Source organism: Cupressus sempervirens, chromosome 9, assembly GCF_028749045.1.
Source record: "Cupressus sempervirens isolate cs-2001-9-10 chromosome 9, ASM2874904v1, whole genome shotgun sequence".
Classification (NCBI taxonomy): domain Eukaryota; kingdom Viridiplantae; phylum Streptophyta; class Pinopsida; order Cupressales; family Cupressaceae; genus Cupressus; species Cupressus sempervirens.
This window is the reverse complement of record NC_143126.1, coordinates 525,329,623-525,352,306: the sequence shown is the minus strand read 5'-3', so window position 1 is coordinate 525,352,306 and position 22,684 is coordinate 525,329,623. Positions and strand designations below refer to the sequence as shown.

Below are 22,684 nucleotides of genomic sequence, written 5' to 3'. Positions count from 1 at the left end.
AGACATTCCAATTAACAAGCAAACACAAGACCCAGATTTGCCTACCGTACTGACAAGTGTGGAGTCTAAGATCAATTCAGAACTTGTTGATAAGCAGTATTTGCGTGATGAAATTCAAATTCGAGTTCATCTATCATAAAATTCAAATGAAATTCAAGGATAAAAATTCAGAAAAAAAAAATTGATATTATATTTAGGTTATATATATTTATGTATTTTTAAATATTAGTAATATATCCACAAAATTGTCAAAATGGTTTAACATAACTAAATAACTAAAAAAATTATAAAATAAAATAATATTAAATAGCATAAAATTTGGATAGAGTTCAGAAAGTGAAAAAATTCGCTGAAATTCAAATCTCGTGGATGAAACTCGACGTATCCTGTGATATAGGATAGATAGATAGATAGATCTACGGCATTGTGTTTCCCTCTATCTTCTGGCATGGTGCAATCTTAGTTATTGATGTGGCTGTAGATTTTATAGCATTCATGTTTACTGTCATAGCTTTATGTATTAGCATTCAAGGTTGACTGTTATTCTGAAGAGCCATTGGTTTCATTATGGCATCTTTCCTAACCAAGTTTATTTTGCATTATTGTGACCATCCATGACCATCCATGATCCTATTTGATGGTTCTTGTTCTCTCCTGACAGCTCATATTCTTGGGCAGGTGTTGTTATCTTACTGACTGACAGTTTTATGTCTTATGTTATTGCCTTTTTCTGTATAATCGTTGGCCATTATTTTTTGTATGATTATTGTGATGGGCAAGTTTCGGGTCTAGCTTTGTATTTTTTGGTGAAAATTTTGTTTGTTAAGTGCTCTTCAGAAAATTTCAATAGGATAATAATATTATTCATTCTTCCTGAGCACTCAAATGGTAGGCTTGATATGTGAGAGCTATATCTGAAATATATATAGTAACAAACTCCCTAGAATGGATAACTCATCCAGTCATACAAACTAAACAATCATTCTTCTTACTAGCAACAGAAAAAAGACCAGAAAAGTTAGAACAACCATCAATCAAGAGACTGTTAAAAAAGATGAATGCATGAGAAATTGAAATGGCCATTACAGTTAGTATTGGAGTAGCCACACCTGGAACATTCATCACTATACCAGTGTTGAGGGCATGAAAAAAACTGCCAGATTGTGTCTCATTGTTTGTTCCTTATAGCATTTATACACTTGTATGCAGTGACATATTCAATGTGTTTGCAGTTTATGTCAAGTCTCATTGTTTGTTCCTTATAACATTTATACACTTGTACGCAGCTACATAATCAAAATCACACAGTTAAATCCTAATAGCAATATCACAATTTGACTTGCTGTGGAAATTATCTCCTACTTATCAATTGATGAGCTTAAGGGGCTTTCTAATGAATGGTTCATAAGGCACAACACTTGGTGAAGGTTTTGCAAATGGGGTTGCAAGCTTTGGGTTTAACCATGGAGGAAACTCCGTAGTTAAGTGCGCGCAAGCTAGAGTAGTACTGTGTAAAAACCAGTTTTCCCGAGTCTTAATTTACAACTAACATACTCAAAGAAATACAATTATTATTTCATTTTCATAAGAAGACAGTTAAATCAGTTTCATTCATATGAAAGAGATTAACAGTTAAAATCAGTTAAACAAAATTTTTTAACTAAGAATTGAAATACCATAAATGAATTTTCTATGGAAATTAAAATCTACATACCATGGAATTTGAACCGATAAATCATTGTAAAAATGCTTCTAAAATCACCCAGATTAGTCCACAAATACCACTATAACAATATCATATAATGACTACCATTCAATATCGCTATATCAAAATCAAATGACGATTACCATTAAATACCACTATATAAAATTAGGGCATCACATACCACTGTATCAATTAGCGCATCAATTACCATTGGATCATTTAGGGCTTCAAATACCACTGTATCACTTAGGGCTTCAATTACCACTGGATGATTTAGGGCATCAGATACCACTGTATCACTTAGGGCTTCAATTACCACTGGATCATTTAGAGCATCAGATACCACTGTATCACTTAGGGCTTCAATTACCACTGGATCATTAAGGGCATCAGATACCACTATATCATCTAAGGCTTCAGATACCACTGTATCATTCCTTTCCTTTCGATTGCGTAACTGAGGCAATAACAAAAGATTAGAAGATATGCTCATATTTATTATTCATATAAATGAAAGATTGATACAACAATCCATCAGATAAATCTTTCTCTTGCAATTAAATGTAAAATAATAGTAACAATGATAAAACTCAATTAATCTTACCTTAGTCTTGCATATACATCATAAAAGTAAAAGTATTTGTTTCCGACAAACAATTGAATGTATAGCTTATCATTGTCTATTGTACGTTCAAGAACTTGGGAAGAGGTGAAATATTGTCAAGGGCTTAACCACCCAACCTCGGACCATAACTCATCCCCACACAATCTCTAACTCATCCAGTCATACAAACTAAACAATCATTCTTCTTACTAGCAACAGAAAAAAGACCAGAAAAGTTAGAACAACCATCAATCAAGAGACTGTTAAAAAAGATGAATGCATGAGAAATTGAAATGGCCATTACAGTTAGTATTGGAGTAGCCACACCTGGAACATTCATCACTATACCAGTGTTGAGGGCATGAAAAAAACTGCCAGATTGTGTCTCATTGTTTGTTCCTTATAGCATTTATACACTTGTATGCAGTGACATATTCAATGTGTTTGCAGTTTATGTCAAGTCTCATTGTTTGTTCCTTATAACATTTATACACTTGTACGCAGCTACATAATCAAAATCACACAGTTAAATCCTAATAGCAATATCACAATTTGACTTGCTGTGGAAATTATCTCCTACTTATCAATTGATGAGCTTAAGGGGCTTTCTAATGAATGGTTCATAAGGCACAACACTTGGTGAAGGTTTTGCAAATGGGGTTGCAAGCTTTGGGTTTAACCATGGAGGAAACTCCGTAGTTAAGTGCGCGCAGGTTGGAGTAGTACTGTGTAAAAACCAGTTTTCCCGAGTCTTAATTTACAACTAACATACTCAAAGAAATACAATTATTATTTCATTTTCATAAGAAGACAGTTAAATCAGTTTCATTCATATGAAAGAGATTAACAGTTAAAATCAGTTAAACAAAATTTTTTAACTAAGAATTGAAATACCATAAATGAATTTTCTATGGAAATTAAAATCTACATACCATGGAATTTGAACCGATAAATCATTGTAAAAATGCTTCTAAAATCACCCAGATTAGTCCACAAATACCACTATAACAATATCATATAATGACTACCATTCAATATCGCTATATCAAAATCAAATGACGATTACCATTAAATACCACTATATAAAATTAGGGCATCACATACCATTGTATCAATTAGCGCATCAATTACCATTGGATCATTTAGGGCTTCAAATACCACTGTATCACTTAGGGCTTCAATTACCACTGGATGATTTAGGGCATCAGATACCACTGTATCACTTAGGGCTTCAATTACCACTGGATCATTTAGAGCATCAGATACCACTGTATCACTTAGGGCTTCAATTACCACTGGATCATTTAGGGCATCAGATACCACTATATCATCTAAGGCTTCAGATACCACTGTATCATTCCTTTCCTTTCGATTGCGTAACTGAGGCAATAACAAAAGATTAGAAGATATGCTCATATTTATTATTCATATAAATAAAAGATTGATACAACAATCCATCAGATAAATCTTTCTCTTGCAATTAAATGTAAAATAATAGTAACAATGATAAAACTCAATTAATCTTACCTTAGTCTTGCATATACATCATAAAAGTAAAAGTATTTGTTTCCGACAAACAATTGAATGTATAGCTTATCTTTGTCTATTGTACGTTCAAGAACTTGGGAAGAGGTGAAATATTGTCAAGGGCTTAACCACCCAACCTCGGACCATAACTCATCCCCACACAATCTCTAACGAGAAAGGCCCTTCCTATCCGAAATTAGACTTGGAACATCTTGTCATCCACTGAGCATTCTGGTATCAAATCACACCACTCGACTTGACAGCAAGAGAATACAATAAACAAGATCGTGCATGAGCTATTAAATGATTCCTTCTAAAAATAATAAACATTGTTATATCATATTTGATTCTATTTTCTTATTATTGCAGATTCCTTTCTCTCACCTCATCACCCTTTTCCTTGGCTATACAGTCGATGAGTCTCAAGTGCTCGGAACCTCAGAGCAAATGGCTCTGTCAATTGATTCATGAAGATTATATACTTCCCGTATTTCACAAGCTGTGATTTGAGAGATTATATTCTTTAAAAGAATAATTGCAGAAATAATAATCATCTAATTCCGATATCTATTGGCAAAAATAACTTATGATACCATGTTATAGATTCTTTGTTATGATTATTAGTAAGAAACTCCCTAGAGTTATTTAGTTATGAATGAGTATAATCTACAGCTTGCTGCTATAGAAATCGAATTGTAATAACAATGGAATATAACAATAACTAGGAATGATTACCACATAACTTGACAAAAATCTAGAACTATCTAGAGTCTTGCTAAACGATTTGTATCAACTCTTCTTCGGTTTGCTTGCATGCGAATCCACAGTGTATAAATACTACTTAAATCCTCAGCAAGGAAAGAACATGAACGACAAACTATAATAGGATGGTTGAATGCTAACTAAAATTTTCACACAACATTCAATGCTAACTAAAATCTTCACACAACATTCTCGATAATCTGAAGACAGAAAAAGCACAACAAGCATTCACTAAACACCTACAACAAAACAATCATTCAAACATGCTCTGCCAATGAAAGTCGCAGAGGAAATGTCCACAATGAAGGTCTACTTTAAAACTTTGAACGATGGCTCCCTCTCCTTGAACCAAATTGACAATTGGGTGATCACTATCATAATACAGAAAATAGAATGAGCAGTTCCATAAACAAGATCACCATGGTGCAGTAATTTATGGCAGTTACCAAAGAGCCAAGAGCTGGTGATACATATGGAAAAATCGTCCAGCATAGAATACTAAATATCAGACACTTGTAAAGAAATAATAGTCAGGTGCCTAAAACATATAAATCAGGTGCCATGAAAAATAGAAGTCGAGAATAAGAGTTCTTCCGTCTTTGTCTGCACCCGACTCAAGATATAAAAAAGTCTAAAGAAGACTCTTTGGCTTCAATAACTTAAAGAATATCTTGTCAATTAAAAATGCCAAGTGTTTAATCGGTTACAAACAAGGAAAAGAATTTAAAAAAGGAAAGAGAGTTGGAAGGTTATAATTCAAATAGTATTATAATTCGAATGTTATTATATTTTGAATATTATTATAATTTTATATTTATCTAAGTACATGTAAATATATTAATAGGGTAACATCACTTTATTAAATTATTATAATATTAAATATATTAATAGGGTAACATCACTTTATTAAATTATTATAATATAATGGTGCCATTTCATTTTTATATTTATATGCACATATATAAATATTTATTATAATAATATGATGAAAGATCAATTTAAATCCCTTGAGGTATGTTTTTATGTTTTAACTCAATTATTTTATGTTTCTCAAATTATTTATTTAAATAGCTCATGCAGTTTCATTGATTGTATCCTGATGTTCAAGTCGCTAGGTCCTCAACCCATTTGCCTAGTGATGGTGATGCTCCTGTGCCTAATTCTTTTCTGACAATGCTTCCACCCCTTCGACATATTTCCTACAAGGAAATTCTCTGCAATCAAATCATATTATCATAACAAGTTATAAATAATCATAACGGCTAGTTGCCTTTTCAATTCCATGAATTCGTGATAAATAATCAACTAACATGTTATCTTCACATGAAATTATAACGACCAACTATCTTACCATTTCACAGGATTATAACAAATTTAACTGTCAATTGACTTCATGTGAACCTCAATGGCTATATTTTAAATTAGGTCAAAAATTGGGATGTAAGATATTGGGATGGGTGACCTCCCAGGAAGTCTCGGTGCTTCACCCCTGTGAGCATCACCTAGATCTAATGAGTGCTAAGTGTTCCATTTATTCTCATGAGAGATGAATTCATGTTGAATCACTACTCATGAAACATGGGTCAATGAGTTTGACTCAAAATCACAAAATTAAATCCTGATAGCAATATCACAATTTGACTTTCTGTGGAAATTATCTCCTACTTATCAATTGATGAGCTTAAGGGGCTTTCTAATGAATGGTTCATAAGGCACAACACTTGGTGGAGGTTTTGCAAATAGAGTTGCAAGCTTTGGGTTTAACCATGGAGGAAACTTTGTAGTTAAGCGCGCTCAAGCTGGAGTAGTACTGGGATGGGTGACCTCCCAAGAAGTCTCGGTGCTTCACCCCTGTGAGCTTAAGGTTTTGCAAATGGGGTTGCAAGCTTTGGGTTTAGCCATGGAGGAAACTCCGTAGTTAAGCGCGCTCAAGCTGGAGTAGTACTCTCGAGAAGTCCCGGTGCTTCACCCCTATGAGCATCACCTAGATCCAATGAGTGCTAAGTGTTCCATTTATTCTCATGAGAGATGCATTCATGTTGAATCACTATTCATGAAACATGGATCAATGAGTTTGACTCAAAATCACATAGTTAAATCCTAATAGCAATATCACAATGTGTTTGTAGTTTATGTAAAGATCATAAACCCCATCAAAATAGTACCAAAATCTACTTTTCTTAGTGAAGGCCATTGTTTATGATCATCCGTAAACATCAAACACATTCAATATGTAACTGTATACATCTCTAATTGTTTATTTGTATTACAAATCTTTAAAAAATGACAACTCCCAAGGAATAGTTGGATATGCTAACAACATTCACAGTACAATTGCATATATCTAAGTTTGCCAACTCTCAATTCACACTATAAGTACACACATTAATACAGTATTACAAAGGAATGTTAGCATTTGCAAGAGAGGGTATGTTTAAGGGAATATTTTAATAGTCACAATTCTTCATTCTACATACCATGTAGAATCACTATTCATGAAACATGGATCAATGAGTTTGACTCAAAATCACATAGTTAAATCCTAATAGCAATATCACAATGTGTTTGTAGTTTATGTAAAGATCATAAACCCCATCAAAATAGTACCAAAATCTACTTTTCTTAGTGAAGGCCATTGTTTATGATCATCCGTAAACATCAAACACATTCAATATGTAACTGTATACATCTCTAATTGTTTATTTGTATTACAAATCTTTAAAAAATGACAACTCCCAAGGAACAGTTGGATATGCTAACAACATTCACAGTACAATTGCATATATCTAAGTTTGCCAACTCTCAATTCACACTATAAGTACACACATTAATACAGTATTACAAAGGAATGTTAGCATTTGCAAGAGAGGGTATGTTTAAGGGAATATTTTAATAGTCACAATTCTTCATTCTACATACCATCATTAGGAACAGTTGGATACACTAACAACATCAACAGCATAATTGCGTAAATTCAAGTTCACAAACTCTTGGATCAAACTGTAAGTACAAAGTTATACAAAGGAATGTTAGCATTTGCAAGAGAGGGTATGTTTAAGGGAATATTTTAATAGTCACAATTCTTCATTCTACATACCATCATTAGGAACAGTTGGATACACTAACAACATCAACAGCATAATTGCGTAAATTCAAGTTCACAAACTCTTGGATCAAACTATAAGTACAAAGTTATACAAAGGAATGCTAACATTTACAAGAAGGTATGTTGAAGGGAATGAATAAATAGTCACAATTATTCATTCTAAGTACCATCATTAGGCAATCATGAATTTGTGACCTACACAAGGATATGAGCCACTTTCACTATGCCACAAAGATTTTACAGTAAAATATATCAACAGTTCATAAAAATCAAAGCCAAGATAAGGAAGTTTAATATTCTACTTCAAAATTGAAGGTCAAATAGAGTTTGCCAATACTAGCACCTCATAATGATCATGAATGGGCATGATTGAACAAATAAAGATGATATTAACCATTTCATTATGGCACAAAAGTGCCTTATGATAACCCATGTAAAATTCAAGCCCCGTGACTACAACCATATGTAGATGTTAAATGGTCTCATGTCTTACAATGATAACTAGTGTTAACCTGAGACCTAAGAAGTTAGTAATACTAAAGAAATGATTAGAAACACATAGTCAGTAATGAGTGAGCATATCTCTCTCTAGCCTAGTATAAGTTTTCAGCAGTTAAATTAGGCACCAAGTTTTGACAAAAGTGTCTATATAAGCTAAATGACTAACATAATTCTGCTCATCTAAGCTGATTCTTTAGAGTCAATGAATCAAATTTATGATTTCCACTTAAGAAAAAGTAGAGAAGATACTAAACTGAAATAATCATCTCTATATGAGTCATGATCACAGGAACTTGACTGAATGAAATGTCCCTAGTTTATGTATATCCAAATCTTTTCCTAGACCACAATGACAAAAGTGTATGTATAAGCTAAACAAGGCACTAACATAATTCTCCTCATCTAAGCTGATTCTTTAGAGTCAATGAATCAAATTTATGAGTTCCACTTAAGACAAAGTAGAGAAGATCCTAAACTGAATAATCATCTCTATATGAATCATGATCACAGGAAATTGACTGAATGAAATGTCCCCATATTATGAATATCCAAATCTTTTCCTAGACCACGATATTTGTCAAATAATTAGGGTTTAAGAGATGCCTCGCACTTTAATTGAAGCCTTGCACAACACAAGGTTTATTATCTATAATCATATTTCATAGTTAATCTTTTTCAACTCATTAGATTATTAAAATTAACATTAAGGTGACCCCACTATAGAAGTCTTAAGGTAGGGTGATTTGATGAGGTGCCCCAAGAGCAGAAATATCATCTCCCTTGGCCTCATGTGGCTTATGACATACATATGAGCTGGGTTACCACCTAGTGTGGGGTTACCATCATTGTTCTCCTCCATCTCACCACTCCTAGCTTGGCTTCAAATGATTGAACACCTATTTACCACAGCAAGGAGTGTGGGGATCATTCACAACAGAGTGCCTTGAAACTCTATCCTTCCTAAGCCCAAAGAAACTCTATCTACTTTTACCCACTTTGGTCTGATGGAGCCTCCTTGATCACAAGAGCAGGTGTACCATCCCCCTTGGCCTCATGTGGCACGTGCCATACATATGAGGTGGGTACCTAGTATGGGGTTGTATCATCATTCTCCTTCATCTGACCACACCTAGCTTGACTTCAAATGATTACATACCTATTTACCATAGTAAGAACTACAGGGAATCACAACAAGGTGCCCTGAAACTCTATCCTTCCTAACCCCATCACCAATCTCCCACTATTAATTACCTCACTTTCCTCACCATTATTGATTGCAACAATCAGGAATATAACATGTTTTACATACTTTTATATCAAATAGTTGTAAATCCATATTCGATCATTGATATACAAATGGGGTGCCCCAAAAGTCCATCCTTCCTAAGCCCAAAGGCAATCCACTTCTCCCCACTTTGACCTGATGGAGCCTCCTTGATTACAACCATGAGGTCAAATGCTTCAAAGGTGACCCCATCACCAATCTCTCCCTATTAATTACCTCACTTTCCTTCCCATTATTTATTACAACAATCAGGAATATAACATCTTTTACATAATTTTATATCAAATAGTTGTAAATCCATATTCGATCACTGATCTACAAATGGGGTGCCCCAAAAGCCCATCCTTCCTAAGCCCAAAGGCAATCCACTTTTCCCCACTTACCTGATGGAGCCTCCTTGATTACAACCATTAGGTCAAATGCTTCAAAGGTGACCCCCACCAATCTTTCCCTATTAATTACCTCACTTTCCTTACCATTATTTATTACAAAAATTAGGAATATAACATCTTTTACATGATTTTATATCAGATAGCTATAAATCCATATTTGATCACTGATATACAAATGGGGTGCCCCAAAAGTCTATCCTTTCTAAGACCAAAGGTAGTCCACTTTTCGCCCCTTTGATCTGATGGAGCCTCCTTGATTAAGACCAAAGGCAATCCACTTTTCACCCCTTGATCTGATGGAGCCTCCTTGATTACAACCATGATGTCAGATGCTTCAAAGGTGACCCCATCACCAATTTCTCCTTATTAATTACCTCACTTTCCTTACCATTATTTATTACAACAATCAAGAATATAACATATTTTACATGATTTTATATCAAATAGCTATAAGTCCATATCTGATCACTGATATACAAATGGGGTGCCCCAAAAGTCTATCCTTCCTAAGACCAAAGGCAGTCCATTTTTCGCCCCTTTGATCTGATGGAGCCTCCTTGATTACAACAATGAGATGAGATGCTTAAAAGGTGACCCCATCACCATTCTCCCACTATCAATTACCTCACTTTACTTACCATTATTGATTACAATAGTTTGGAAGCTAACATCATTTACACACTTTTATGTTAGATAGCTATAAATGCATATTAGATCATTGATACACAAATGCATACAAGTCTGTAGGAATGTCTACATATAAAATTACTTATTATGATTTAAGCCTAAATTGTACACAAAGACCAGATAAGACTAATCAGAAAGAATACTTGTAAATTAATATGTATCAAATGATAATCATACCCAAAAACTTGATTCGCCTAAATTATTTGGTCTTCTTGTCTTTTACATTTCTTGCTCATCACCCATGATTGAATGAATGAATGTGGGTTTCATAGGGCGAAACATAAATGGTTGATGTTTGAATGTGAACTGATTGATTTCTAATTCCAAGGTGTAAATTGATTGATGATGACTTTAATTGCTAGTATAGTCACTTTGTTGAATTGATCTTTGCTTATTGATAGATTGTTTGATTCAACCTTTGTTGATTAATAGATTGCTTGATTGTGTGATGCATTGATGAGTGATGATGTATTGATGTTGCTTCCAATGATCCCCCCTTTACAATTTACAAGTGAAAGGATCACCAACTTTCATAAGAATTGAGTAACCACTCTTCTTTGTTGTCTTTGAGAACAACATATTATTCTCCAAATTGATCTCCCATTTTGAAGTCTTCTTCAAATGGGACAGCCTGCTTTGAGTGTAGAGAATCACACCCTTTCATTTGTCAATGCCTATGTTACCAGATTCACACTGTGGATCCCCAAACTAGGTCCGCATGCAAATCGCATTCGAATTCACGGACTGGTCTATGCTGGATTTTCACAAGGTCGTTTTTTGGACCTGTGGGTCAAGTAATTTAACTTTTAATGTTCAAACCTTTGGCATTTGGCATTGATCAATGATGAAGCATTCTAGATTCATACTATGAAATGATTTTATTTTACAATTATGTGTAGCTCTCCTTTTTTTTTGTATATATAATACATCTATTTCAAACATGAATCCATATGAACCATAATGCAAAAACATATCACCAACCCATGAACCGAGTTCTTGTTGTTAATATTGTAGCTTCTATCGGATTGATTTTAACATGAGATGCCTTGTTGATGGTAAATCATCTTTAAGATTAATATCTTATATATAATATATATTATATATTATACATTATATATTATTACATATATACTTAAGATGAGTTACATATATGGTTATTTATATTACCATTATATTAATATGTTAACTAGTGATGTTTAACCATAGAGACATGTCTCATCATGTCTCCTCTCATATTTATAAGCCTTTATTTGCATTTGGAACACAATCAATAAAAATGGCATTGTTAGTACATTTGCAGTGATCCTAGAAATTAACATGGTATCAGAGCTAGGTTTAGATTGCAAATGTAAGTAGGAAGAGAGGAAACAATAATGCAAAGGCAATGACAAGAACTAATGAATTGATAAGGGATATATAAATATGGCAACCCATTTATAAGAAGTATTGTGGCAACTGCCATCATGGAAAAGTATGGACAGGAAAATATATATTACCGCAGTAATAACAAATGGATCGAGGTGGAAGTGTCTTATAATATAAATCATGAAAACCAAATGGAAAATGTCATGACGTCAACAATGAACCATTGTTCATTCCAAAATAGGAACTCTCTATACGAGGACATGCAATTGACAATGTTTTAACAAATAATGGCAAGTATGTGAATGAGTTATGGCTGGTTAGCATCTACAGGAGATTCATTGTGTAACTTATGTTTAGAAAACTTGGGAATCAAATAAAATATATACACAGAGATTGAAAGTGAATGCAAGTAAGAAGACGACATAAAACAATTAAAGCATAAGAAAATTAAGAGATCATCTGAGGTTCGAAGTACACACATCGTTCTACCAAGTTCAGAGGTCGATGTAGGGAAAAGCACAAGTCGTGAAGGTAACAATGATATTTGTCAAAGTTTTGGAAAATGTCAGAAAGTTTGGTGGAAGGATGCGCACTTATGCCCTTTTATTCGCTAGGCACGATGTTAATTCTTCTGTTTCTATGCATAGTAACACACATGGTGGGTGCAAACCAGTTTGGAATAAGAAGTCGCAAGTGAGTATTTTTGGCGGATCGTATGTTTGTCATCTTAACAAAAATATCATTGCCAAAAAAAATCTAGCACATCAGGTTACATGGCAGAAGGAGTGATCAATGTCATTGGTAGATTCTCTTGGGACCCAATGAAAGATCACGTAATAGAGACCAATCAAGGAATAAGGAACATTGTACATGTCAAGTCAAATACACTGCGACAAAATTTAACATTGCTATATTGTGGAAACGATTGGAGGATTCAACATCATTTACCTTACTCCATTGAAGGAAGCACACTCAACACCAAAGTGGACAAACTATCATACTAACTGTATGTTGGCTCCTAAGAGATAGTGAAAGGTTGTGTAATCATATAGAGGAGAGATTATAATCGTACATAAAAATCATATTGGTGAAATCGAGCATTACATTGCCTCCGACTATTACTTTGGACAGTCGATCCATGCAAAAATATATGGATAAGGCCAACTAAACTGTTATAAGGAATAGCAAAAATATTCACTGTTTATTGAGACAAGCCCATATAATAATTGTGAAGGAGGGATGCGGGGATTGTAATTACTCCACCACAAGATGCCACATCTCCCCATTAAGTAGGAAAGAGACCCACAACCACATATAGTGGAGGTTGCCAACAAGATACCGGGTATTGAGGTCTACTCATAAGAAAGTAAATTAAGGTAAGTATATATGGTGTAGTATGATTTTCTTTTCATTGTTTAAATTCTTTGCATTATTAATATGTAAGGGGAGAAAGAGATATTAGGCACCAATCTGTTAAGTGTAAGTATGTGACATTATTAATAATTATTTTATAGTTATATTATATGAGATAGTATAACTGAAAATATAGGTGGTAACAAACATTATATAAAGTATAATATATTTCTAAAGAATATAGGTATATTGAGAGAACATCAAGGATATATATTTATTAATGGAAAAATAATAAATAGGAGACATAGATTAAAATATTGAATATGTGTGTGTGTGTGTGTGTGTGTGTTATTGAAATGATCTTATATCATTAAGCAAACTATTTATTATTGTACTCTCTCTCTCTCTCTCTCTCATTTTTTATAAGAGCTATGTGCCTTGATCTTTTCCTCGAAGAATGTTATTGCAAAAAGAGGGAGATTGAGATTCAGAAGGAGACTAGCATTTCATTAGAGGCAACCTTGAAAGAGAGGGAGAAAATAGAGGATATGATTCAGTCAACCTTTTCTGATCTTGATCATAAAATTGGAATACACATATTACAAAATTGTTCAATAATATAAGAATGAGTGGAAATTTTACATTGTGGGGGTAATAATAGTCAATGTTCTATTCCCACTTGAACCTTATTTAGAGGGGAAATGTTTCATTCTCAAATAATCTAAAAAGACAATTTTTGAATCTTCATGTGCAAATAAGTATTCTTATCTTTTACATTTATCTACTCTTTGTAGTCTCTTTCTTATTTGTAATTCTATACATACTATAAGGGTTATTTTGCCTTGATTATTTCCTTTATGGTTGAGGATATAAATTAAGCTACTCTTTGTAGTCTCTTTCTTATTTACTATTCTATACATACTATAAGGGTTATTTGCCTTGATCTTTTCCTTTATGGTTGAAGATATTCTTATAGGAAAAGAAGGTTGGTACTTTACATATGCTACCAAACATTGTGCCGACTCAATCTAATGATAGTAGCTCCAAAGACCCTGATGATCAAGATGGATAAACTAAGGCTCTTGAAGAAAACATCTTTAATGATTGAGATTATGAGATCCTTCTACATTAAGAGGGAGTATGACACCTCTTCTGAAAAGGAGCTTAGAAGATTGATATTCAGAGGGAGTTTGTAAATACATGTGCGTAACTGCATGATTTTTGATGGGCCTACCCTTAAGTACATCATGAGAAAGTATTGACTTATTACTAGAAAATAAAAAAGATTGATAGAAGATTCAAAGTGAGTTCGACAGGCATCCTTGGGTGAAGAGAATTTCTAACGAAGTAACTACAGGACCTGACTTCCCAAGATCATTGTTCAGAAGGAGAAATTTTGAGATGCAATCCCTTGTGGATGTCTTTTCTATCTAAGTGAAATTCCTTGTAATGTGCTCTTCTCTATAAGAGAGAAGTCTAAGGTAAAATCCTTGTTCAACCCTCTAATAGCAACTATGGTGGTTCATGGTGGATATCATGTAAGTTCCTACATTATGTTGTTATGATATGTAATGAAAGGTGATGATCTTTCATTGACATATATAAACAGAAGGTAACCATTATAAGATGACAACCTTATAAATGGTGGACTTTTTATCATAACAGACTTCATTAAATTGTTGTTCCAGAGTGTTGGAAGTCATGATAACGAACATATAGAAGGTAACCATTGTAAGGTGGCAATCTTATAAATGGTAAACCTATTGTCATGGTTCTTTGGGCCGAATTTTACCGAACACCACGATAACCAACTTGTTATGGTTCTTTGGGCTAGATGTTGTCAAACATCATGACATAGTTTCTATTATAGACCACACTTAAGGTGGTGTTTAAGCTTATATTAGAGTTATGGAATTTAGTTCAAATGTTTGTTATGAAAGGTGAGAAATTTAGCCTCATAGTGAATTGATATCTCTTCAATATCTCTTCATATCTTCATACTTTTGAGAGCATAATGTGTTCTATAAGTCCTCCCTAGCTAAGAGGGAGTTTTAAGGTTGTAGCTTCTGTCGGATTGATTTTAACATGAGATACTTTGTTGATGGTAAATCATCTTTAAAATAAATATCTTATATATAAAATATATATTATATATGTAATATAATATGTGTTATATATATAACATTATACATTATTACATATATGGTTAACATATAAATATAACATATATGCTTCAAATGAGTTACATATATGGTTATTTATATTACTATTATATTAATATGATAACTAGTGATGTTTAACCGTAGAGACATGGCTCATGAGACATTTTTCCTCCTCTCATATTTATAAGCCTTCATTTGCATTTGGAACACAACCAATAAAAATGGCATTGTTAGTACATTTGTAGTGATCCTAGAAATTAACACTTGTACTATGTATTTCTCTCTTTTTTTTTTATAATACATGTATTACACACACAAACCTATATGAACTCGGTTCTTGTAGCCTAACCATCCCTAAAGCCGAAGCCAAACAATATTCATCTGCTCAGAATCTGCTCTCTTTTCTACTCCTTTTTCCCCCATTCCATTTGACCCTTTTTTTGAAAGAGTCGCAACCCTTCATAATTACAACCATTTCAAAAAGTAACAACTCTTCATAATTACAACCTGTTTGAAGATTTGCATATCTTCTTCTTCTATATCTACATACCTTATTTTTTCTTCTTTCCTTTTTTACTCTCCTTTCAGATCCCTCCATATTTGTCTGCTCAGAATCTGCTTTTGGCGCCAATTGTTGCCCCTGTTAGCTGCTAATCTCTCATTTTCAGATCTGTATTAGCTAGTTTCCAAATTTGCACATACCCCCTTTAAGATTTGCATATCTTCTTCTTCTAGATCTACATATGTTATTTTCTTCTTTCCTTTTTTATTCTTCTTTCAGATTCCTCCATATTCGTCTGCTCTAGATCTTTTCTACTCCTTTTTCTCTCATTCCATTTGACCCTTTTTTCCTTTAATGCATCCCCTGTGAGGGTGACATCACACCTCTTCATCATGTCTGCCTTTTATAAAGAGTCACAACCCTTCATAATTACAACCCTTTCAAACAGTAACAACTCTTCATAATTACAAGCCTTTTGAAGAGTCTCCATTAATTCTTACTTGATTCACATCTCCTTTAAGTCCATCAGCCTATTCTTTTATGTCTGCATAAATTCCTCCTTTATATCTGCATATACTCTCCATGCAATTCTGCTATATTCCCTCATCATATATCTTTCCAAGAGTGGTCTTGAAATATCTTCCCAAGAGTGTTGTCTTGCCCACATTTTAATTGCTCCATAAACTAATCTTAATCTAGTTCAGGTTTATTTCTAAATTCTTCTCTGATTGGAACCTTGTTATACAATATTTTAATTTCCTACTTTTGTTGCTCCATCCATCTCCCCTTTAAGTGAATTCTTCACTACATGCCCCACCCTTGACCTTTCATCCAACTAAACTTCTAATTATATTCTACTATTTATTTATATTTTGATTTCAATAATTATTATTTATTATTAAATCCTATTTTAAAAAGGCGACACTAAACTAAATTATAATGTCACTCCTGAATTGCTATACGACATGTCTGACTCAAAAAACATAACTTCAAAGAAGCACTAGATTCAATTCTAATCTACTATCTAGTAATCTAGCAGAACATGAAAACAAGATGAATCTGGGACAGATTTGAGTCTCAGTTTGAGATGCACAGAAATTAGATGTGAATTCTCCAAAATAATGGGAAAGGTTGGTGGATTTATTAGAACCGCCCAAAAAGGATAAATTCAAAAGTTTTTCTCATGAGTTGGGCTCATTTGAGTCTCAATTTGAGATGGACAGAAATTAGATGTGAATCTCCAAAACAATAAGAAAGGTTGGTGGATTTATTGGAACCACTGAAAAGGATAAATTTGTTGAATTCTCCAAAATAATGGGAAAGGTTGGTGGATTTACTAGAACCGACCAAAGAGGATAAATTCGAAAGTTTTATTCATGAGTTGGCTCATTTGAGTCTCAATTTGAGATGCACAGAAATTAGATGTGAATCTCCAAAACAATAAGAAAGGTTGGTGGATTTGTGGAACCACTGAAAAGGATGATTTTGAAAGCTTTGTTCATGAGTTGGCCTTATTAAACGATGCCAAATAAATTTAAGTTTCCCTGATTATTCCAATAGGGATGCATTAAATGATTTGTGTTGCATTGAATGTTTAGGGTCAAAGGTTGAGGAAAGTTGCGGGATCTATCTAATCTCAACATCAATGTCATGTTCATAGTTGGATGTACATTTTAAACCAAATGAGCTATTTAAGTTGTGTTCTACAATTGGATGGTTCATAACCCAAGTAAAAAGAAACTGAAAACAAACGATGTTTACAAACGCTAGCCAATTTCCCTTTAACTAACAAAACTATCAAGCAGAAGAATAGAACATCACTGAGATAAGCAAATGATTGACAGAAATGCTCCCAATTCTAAGGAACAAAAAGAACAAGGTGAGCAAAGTGAGGTAACATGGAAAAGGTTACAGGGAAATGTATTAGCTCTTGCAGTGCAGCCAGCTGCAGCTTATATGCAGCCTGACTTTTATGCCTTTAAGGACATGTATGCATTCATTTAATTATTTTTTCTCGCAATATCAATCAACTGTTGCAAAAAGATCTTAAAACAATCAAATGAATAACTGAGTGCCTGTAAAGAAAGATAGTGCCTAAGGTTCATAATTCTACAATGGGTTCTATAGCACCATTGGCTATAGATTCGACATATTTCTTCACAATAATATTGCTGCTACTGTTTCCAAAAGTCTCATAAGTTGAATTGATTGTAAGTGATGTCCAAGTAACAAGAGAAGTAATCAGTCATTGTGATTTGTTGCACTGATTGTTCATGAATCATTTTGCAAGAGTTTACAATTCATTTCTGCATATTTTGTCAGAATTGTTAACTATTACATTAGATCTAATTGTAATTAATATTCAATCATTGGTGAGTTGTGGAGTTGAATCAATTGCAATACATGACAATACAATGATTATAAGAAGATTAAATAATCAAAGAATTGTTAGGTCAAAACACAATAATGATGACAACATTCTCAACATATACATAGTTATTCAAAGATGATGTCTAAGAAAGAAAGTTCACAAACAATTACTTGAATAATACAACTAAGTGCATATGAAGTAACAAAAACAATATCCATTGATAAGTACAAATGACCATGAAGTCAACCATGAAGCTAACAAAGGGTAATGCAATAATGATGACAAAGTCAAAAGAAGTAACAACTATCCTGTCATATTATAAATAATGCTAGTAGTAATTGCAGTTATCAAAGGCAAAATGATAATCACAAAATAAAAGTTATAAGTCATTGTGTCTTCACAACTATAGATGACCTAACTTCTATTCCAGAACATTTTAAACAGGTTATACACCTTTAATGGTGTAAAAGTAACTTTTAAGATTTCCAGAATGATGAAAAAATCACAGCACTGATACAAGTTTAGAAAACAAAAACAAGAAACTAATTTATTGTGACATATACATGTTGAATATCAAGAACCATGCTGTGAAATGACATGTTGGAATATATCACGATGTGTGAAAATGTTGGAGTTTGGAGTTTTGATTTTTGGACAAAGAATAAATCAATCCTTATGAAGATAAATTGGTTTTCATGTTAAACTATTTCATATTTAGGCCTTGGAATATTAAATAACTATAAGTATAAATTTCTGAGTACAAAAAGCTTTCACTAATTTGAACCTTGATCAGTCAGTGTATAGGATCCATGAATATAGAAGACATGTCAATGTATAATCATTGAGAGAGACTAACAAAATAGAAGCACAGAATCTACAGAATGCATAGTTTTTAAATCCATACCCTAAAAAAACTGCAGGGACAAAATTTAGCATTTTTTATCTTCAAAACTTTATATGTATCCAAACATGAAGTTGTCTTTCATGAATGTAGTGAGGGTAGAAACAATACCTAGTATCCATCGCATATGAGAAGCCCATCTCTATTGTAGCATACTTTGGCATTAAGAAGTTTCAGCTTTGACCCAACCTCCAACCCCAATCTGAATTGTTGCTCAAACTCAACAATATCATCAAAAGAAGGGGATCGTGATTACATTTTATTGATGATAATCCTTGATAAGGTTACTGCACAACAAAAGAAAAATGCATGAAAACCACTCTCTGTTATGAATACAGATATATTAAAATGGAAATGATAAATTTCATTTAAATATATATATTATATAGGAAAATTAGACACTTTCATGCACACTTCATGTAATTGGTATATCTATTTCAGAAAATATTGAGGTTCTATAGTAGAATTATAAATTGGTACTTGTATTGAATAGTCTATCGTTATCCAATACATTTGAGAAAGACATAGAGGACTAGCTGCAGCATAGTCAACAAAGTTAAAGTGCATGGAAAAAAAGGTTAAATACAACTACAATCATGCATGTTATCCTCTGTTCAACAATAGGTGGCTTCATAACCCAAGTGAGAAGAAAGTGAAAACAAGAAAAGTTTACAAACACTTAAAATTTCCTTTTAATTAAACAATATAAATCATAATTTAACAAAAACATCAAGCGGAAGAATTGAACATCACTGGGATAAGAAAAAGCTTGACAAAAATATACCCAACGATAAGGAACAAAGGGAAATTTGAAAAATGTGAGAAAAAAAGAGGTAACACAAAATATCTTATCCTCCTGCAAAATAGCCAGACTACAATAATAAGCTACATGTCATAGGCTAAATTGATTGAATTAAAAGCCTTCAACAAATATCTCAAAACAGGGCAACTCATAAATGACAAACAGGCTAGGAAATTTAGGAAGGCATTGTTGTCTCTATATCATTTTCAACAATATTGAGTTTCTACAGTAGACATTAGAAATTGTCACGTGAACAGGCTATCCAAGCCATTCAGGAAAGACTGCAGCATCGTCAACAAAGTTAAAGTGGATGGTAATGAAACAAAAAGTTAAATATACCCACAATCAAGAATGATATCCTCTGTTCTGAACTCGGTGACTTTATAACCCAAGTTAGAAGAAACTAAAAACAAGCAATGATTGCAAACACTTCCAATTTCTTTTGAACTAAACTATTCTGTAGTTTAACAAAATCATCAAGAAAAGAATGGAACATCACTGAGATAAGCAAAAACAATTTGACAGAAATATACCCAACTCCAAGGTACAAAAGAAAAAATGTGAGAAAATGTGAGAAAATGTGAGAAAAATGAAGTAAAATAAATTCTCCTGCAGAGTAACCAGGTTACAATAATAGGCTGCACTAAAGAAGCCTGACTTGTTCACATATATTCATAGATTTAATTTTCATTATCAATCGACTGTCGAGAAAAGACTTTAAAACAATCAAATGATTACCTGAGTGCCCGTCAAGAGAGAAACCAGAGATTGCTTTCACGGTGATGACGCATAGCTCTTCTTCACTGTTGCCCCATTCAAAATGCAGCCAAACATACACAAAATATAGTAGAAAAACTGAAAAGGAAATATTCAAACAAAAAAAGTAAATAAAACATAAAGGAGGCATGGCCATGCCAGAATGACAATGAAAGGCAAACAAAACCAAAAGAAAATAGAATGGGGAACAATGTACCCTTCTTCCAAATAAACTGCCCATAAATAGAAAGTGAAATGGTGTTTTTTAAAACGGTTATATGGGAAAAAAACGATCATTCCATGAATGCCCTCGATTTGTTCTCATCCGATGGCTCCGATCTCAGTACCGTTGAGAAAAAAATCGAGAGCATCTTTTTTAAAATCTATACATGATTTTTAAAATCTATATATGCCCTCGATTTGCTCTCATCCCGTGGCTCTGGTTTGAGTACATTTGAACAAGAAGTAAAAATATGACTACCGTTTGAGGCGCGCTCTTTTGCATTCGTTCTGAATAAAATTCATTGTGAGTTCTCCTCCATCACCCAAAAAAATATTATTACAATACGTAAATGTATTTAAGGCAAAATAAAATACTTTTTTTTACACTGAGAGCATTCATCAATGTAAACATTTCAGCATTTTAAAAAAATTTGATGTTCATCTGATCGTTTCTGCCACGTCTAGCTCCACTGGCAGGAATGTAAGTCGTGTGCATTTCCGTTCAACTCATGTGCGTTTCAATCATTTTTTTTCATCAAAAATATATCTGGGTCGAATCTGAACAGCTACAGGTGTAAAATAGAAGATTGTTGATTATCTACCAGTGGCATTTCACTTTTATCTGACGCCGATTACCTTTTAGAAAGAAAACGTATTCACCCACGTTCTGTGAAGTGCTACGTTTGTAAACAACAAATTTTCATTAAATTAAATTCAGCAAATGGAGGCGAACAGTTTGTTTTCGGTCAGTTACAAGACTAGGAAGAAAGACTGGGTTATATATATTATGTTGTACCTCTATATTTGTATTGTTGAAGTGGAGCAATTGCTTGGGAAGAGGCCAAGAGTGCAGAAGTCGACAACAAACAGGTACCCACCGCTTCTTTTTTACTTTTGTTTCTTTCTCAAGGATAGATTTAGTATTCAAATCTTTGTCTATGTTCCCACACTTTGAAACAATATTACACAGAGCATTCAGTTTGAAAATTGTTTTTACATAGTCAAGGTGTTTTGTCTTTGTAAAGGAAACGAGTATAATCAAATTGAAAAGAGATAAATCTACGAGTACGCAGTTGTGTAAGGAATAGAGGATATGCTTTACAAAAGCTAGATTTCCCAATGTAGAGTGTGCACTTGAGAAGAAAAAATGGGTTTAGAGTTTAAAAGGTGGAATCCCATTGATAGGCATATGTCTATTGAAAGCTAAATTTTGAGTGTAATGAAGGTTTGGAATTCATTCATAGAGATCCATCTAATCCCAGATGGTTGTCTTTTCAAACCAATTGTAAAGTGGTAGGCTAGACTAATTAAATTAAAAAATAAAAAATAAATGATCCGACGGTGTAGAGATTCGAACGCAGTAAAGTCATTGAAACCATGGCAAATGACTAGCCTCAAGATTCTGAACAAATTACGTCCTGCTTTGAACACCATTTTAAATATTCAAACTTACATATTTTTGTTTTTTTAGCTATATACCGAACAAAGCAAATTTACCATGAATGAGACTTAAAGAAGTACAAATTTTGAAAAATGACAATCATGATTGATCATATGTATGCAACAAACCGAACTAAATGAAAGTTGAAACTTGAATAAACCACTTTACATAAACCAAAAGATTGTTGATCCATTATATCGAAAAGGCAAAATCAATGGATTCCCTGGCCTTCTCAGAATC

The 22,684-nt window shown here is 33.2% G+C and overlaps 1 long non-coding RNA gene across 1 annotated transcript; it reads right to left on the bottom strand.

Annotated features, from left to right (window-relative positions):
* Positions 1-3,322: 3,322 nt before the first annotated feature.
* Positions 3,323-21,361, bottom strand: LOC149539660 (uncharacterized). The gene is made up of 4 exons (XR_016355931.1): positions 20,999-21,361; positions 20,764-20,880; positions 19,335-19,510; positions 3,323-3,689 (listed from the first exon to the last, which is right to left on the bottom strand). It is a non-coding gene; the product is annotated as an uncharacterized LOC149539660 (long non-coding RNA).
* Positions 21,362-22,684: the final 1,323 nt, after the last annotated feature.